At 32.6% G+C, this 4,440-nt stretch overlaps 1 long non-coding RNA gene across 1 annotated transcript; it reads left to right on the top strand.

The window, feature by feature from the left end:
- The first annotated feature begins 1,735 nt into the window (after nucleotides 1–1,735).
- LOC131065658 (uncharacterized) lies at nucleotides 1,736–4,220 on the top strand. Its single transcript, XR_009111447.2, has 2 exons — nucleotides 1,736–2,200; nucleotides 2,306–4,220. It is a non-coding gene; the product is annotated as an uncharacterized LOC131065658 (long non-coding RNA).
- Nucleotides 4,221–4,440: the final 220 nt, after the last annotated feature.

Raw genomic sequence — 4,440 nt, 5'->3', positions numbered from 1 at the left:
TTAGTGATAGACATAAGAATAAAAATAATTCATTCATTCTCAGACACAACTAATAAGTAAAGAAAAGGAATACTAATTAATGATAGACATGTTTTTGCAACTAGGCACAAATATAATGAATTATTCCCTACAAATTTATATATAATGGATAAATGTTAACCAAGTAATATAGTCATGAATCTATGTTTTCTATAGGCATTTATTATCTTCCTGATATCCTCTGTTTGTTAGTACATTCAAGATAATGAGTGCAAGCCAAGGGTATGCTGGGCCCATTCTCAAGTGGCCCTATTAGCCCTAAGAGACAGGATGGGTCTGGATGGGTTTGGATGGGTAGCCCAACCAACTTGGAAAGTCCTCAAAATCTAGAATGGGTCATGTATGTATTTTTTACTACAATAATTATGCCACTGATCTAATATTACCACTGACATATAAAATGAAATATCTAAATGTTGCAAGAAACCGTAAATCCTTTTGTGGCCCTAAATCCAACCTTCAGTGGATAGATCAGGCCCTAATTATCAAGAAGGAGAGGCATGTACAGCAAAGGTTCATTACATTAGACTTCCATCTCTTCCACAACTACTTGTTTCTTTTTGAGATCTACATCATATGAGCCACAATGAAATAACACCCAAGTCGATGTTTATTTGTTAGTATAATAATCAAACCTAATGATAATTTTACTTGGTAAGTTAATTGTACTAGGTAACCTTTCTTGAATGACACATTTTGTTTGGTCTATGTTGAGCTCGAGTTATTCTTATTGTATTCAGAGATCCATCCAAGTGCACTGAAGCATGGGGGAGCATCTTTGGTTGCATGCTATATCTCTGTTGCAGAGCATGTTGTTGTATGTATCTGGGAAGCTTATGATATTATGTACATAACTCGAAAGATATTATTTAAAAAAAATTTGAATAGTTTTGGCATATTGGAAATTTTCATTTTATGGAGCAAATAGGTCTTATGAATAGTAAAAGTACTTTTAGTGTTTTCTTCCCGAACCGATAAGGGTTAATATTTCAACATTGCTGACAACAGCAGGATTAATAATGTCATATTTCAATGCTTAAAAAAATGTAGATTTTTATTTCCACAAAGGCTTTTGTTATAATGCAGTTTATCCATGCAATACAGATAACTTTCATACCCTCTAAAACTATATAAAAAACACAAAAGCCTTCAAATGATACAAGCTATTATCCTCACATTGTCAGACAGGTGGAGGGAAATTCTAATTGAAAATTCTACCTTACTGTTGGATTTATACAGTTGAAAAGGCGAATGAAATAGAGTACCTTGAAAGATCTCATAGAAAGTAGTAGGAATCCCATATTGCAGAGTATGAAATGTGCAAACTATAGAGAGAAGGTTATATACTACATTTTCTTCCTTGCATAATTATTAGATTTGAATAAATAATATACATAGTTTTGTATATGATCTATATTATAATTAGGATAAACTTCTAAGTGCTCATAAATACATGGCCAGCTAAATCTTTGTATTGATAAAGCGCTGGCCATCTATAATCTCGTATCCTTATGATGTTGTCCTTTAAAAGAATGTTGCTTCCTTTTGTCATGCCAAAATCATGTCTTCACGTGACTGTTATACTTGTCTTCATTGTGACTGCATTCATCATGGATTTTTGGTTGCAATAACTATTTTCTGTTATAACAGTGATCCTCATGAAACCTTCTCATTGTTCTCAACTTCTAACTTTGTCTTTGCTACTTAAATCTCTGCAACATTTAGTATCTTGTCTAAACCCATTACGCTGAGTGCCATCATTAGGGGTTTGTCATTGCTTCTTCTATGCCTGATCACAATAATCCCTGCTCTTAGCTTCCTCTTTGGACTAATTATCGAACAATCCCTGCATTTAGGATAAACAATTAAGTGTGAGGTGTGTAATAATTATCGAACACAGGAAGATTACTTACAATTTTGTCTTTCTTTATATTTTGGAAAAGGATTTAAGTCCTTGGGACTTGCTTAGGGCTGACAAAGTATAGATTTGACTTAGCGCCTGAAACTTACTGATTTTCCAGGTTATGACTTTTTTGTTTTGTTTATGACAGACATCTATATTGAACGGTGCTCATAATTTGGTTTCTATTATAGAAAGATGATCTTTCAAGGATGTTTAGAATGTTTGATAAAATATACCAAGGCTTGGATCCAATCGCATGTACTTTTAAATGGGTTCCTCTCTTTTGTAAACATGCTTTTGGAGTGTCCATTATTATATTTAGGCATCTAAAGATTTTCTAGCTGGCTTGTTTGTATTTTGCAGTTTGTCACTGCAGAAGGAACATCACTTGTTAAACAAGCAGAAGATGCAGCGGCTAATATTGTAATGTTTCTAGCTATGATTTCAAATTGAGTTGTTAATAACAGTTAAAACATAGTTCTAATTTAGTTATAGGCATAATGCTCATCATCTAGTTGGAACACTAATATCTGGTTCTGTGACATGTTTATGTAAACTTGCATGACTTGCATGTTCTTCAACAAGGGAGAAGGGATACTAGTGGAACTCGAGATCAGGTAAAGTTTTGTCCATCCTTATTTAGTTCACCACATTAACATTACATTAATGGAAGATAGTCTTTTATAACATATCTTTCAATTATGTCATGTTTAAATAGAATGTTTTAAGATTTGATTTGTATTGGTGGTTTATTAAATCAAATTAATAAGTGGGTCTTAGTTTTTACTAATAGAACAAATTTGATTTCAGATAAGGCAATCAAATTAATAGGTGGGTCCTAAATTCTACTGAAAGAATAATGTGATTTTAGATGAGCCACCTAAACAAGTCAAAGCTTAAATCAGAAATTCAATTATAAATTAGTGTTAAATTCAACATCATATTGCACTAATAGAAGACAGATAGTCTTCTGCAATACATCTTTCAATCAAGTCATGTTTAAACAACACGTCTCAAGCTTTGACTTATTTAGGTGCTCATTTGAAATTACACTTGTTTGTTCTTTTGGTGGAGCCTACCTATTAGTGTGATTTAAAATGAGCCACCTAAAAAACTCAAAGCTTAAGCAAGATTTTCAATTCTAAATTAGTATTCTTTTATACTTTGTAAGGAAAAAAGTGTTATTTAGTTCACCATATTACACTAATGGAAAATAGATAGTCTTCTGCAATATATTTTTCAATTATATTAGGTTTTAACAGCATGTTTCAAGCTTTGACTTGTTCAGGTGGATCATCTGAAATCACACTTTTTCTTTTAGTAAGACCCACTTCTTAGTGATTTAAAATGGACCACCTAAACAAGTCAAAGCTTAAACCATAATTTCAATTATAAATTATTGTTAAAGAAGTCCATCTCCATGGTAATCAGTAGTAATCACTATATCCATGTAATTGATTGAAATTTTGTATTTGGATGGTGACAAAAACAGTAAGAACTCCTCTTTTCCTTTAACCCTGGCACTGTGACCCTTGCGTTTTCTAGTGTTGTAGCTCCATTATGACTGCTAAAATGACTTCTTGGACTATAAAAATGGACTTTATTGAATGGGCTGGAACAAAATATCTATCAAATGTACTATTGACTTAGCCCTATAATTGCTACTTCATGTCTTTATGACTGTATTTAAGTTGAGAATAATGGGTTTTGACTGCAACAAAAGTCTTCAAGACTTCTAATCCTGGTGAATGTCTTTCTTTCCTCTGTATTTCTTGCTCACAACATGTGATTGTGTCTTTGCTTGTGGGTATTAATCAATGTTCATAAATATAGCCTCCATGGGTTAGACATATTTATGATGCTACTCCAATCATCATTGGCTGCTACCTTAGGCATATTTATTGATCACTATCTTGTTACTAATCACTATCTTCCAATGGACTGTGATCTTTGTGATAGGTTATGTAGTATGCTTTGTGTGGCACTCATAGAGTGTTATTATACACTGAATAACTGTGATTGGCCATGGCATTGTAGTATGATCTTCATTTGACTGTCCTCCAACCCATGGCTCAATTCATTGACTGAGAATGATGGGTTATTGTGATATTTATAAATGGTGTATCATTGGAGTTTCAAATCTTTGAAAATTTATGGTCTCCAATACTCTAATATCTGACACTATATTGTAACTTTATTGTGAATAGAATTCAAGGATGACCTCGAGCTCTATGTATACCCTAATTTTAAATATATTGGAATTGAGTTATTGAAGGTTCGTATATGTATTTCATCTTTAAAGCTGTCAACTTAGCCTACTTGCAGTGTCTTGGTTGACTTTGAGTAATTGATTTCATTTTGACAATCTATGTTCTCTTATTTTCTTGTACCACAGGTTAAATTAGGAACCTTATTTGATAATATTTTAGTGTCTAATGACCCTAAATATGCAAAGAAGTTAGCAGAGGAGATATGGGGTAAAAAAATATGAGTCAATC

This window comes from Cryptomeria japonica, chromosome 1, assembly GCF_030272615.1.
Source record: "Cryptomeria japonica chromosome 1, Sugi_1.0, whole genome shotgun sequence".
NCBI classification, from domain to species: Eukaryota; Viridiplantae; Streptophyta; class Pinopsida; order Cupressales; family Cupressaceae; genus Cryptomeria; species Cryptomeria japonica.
The sequence above is the reverse complement of the archived record's forward strand: the minus strand, read 5'-3'. Positions and strand labels throughout refer to the sequence as shown.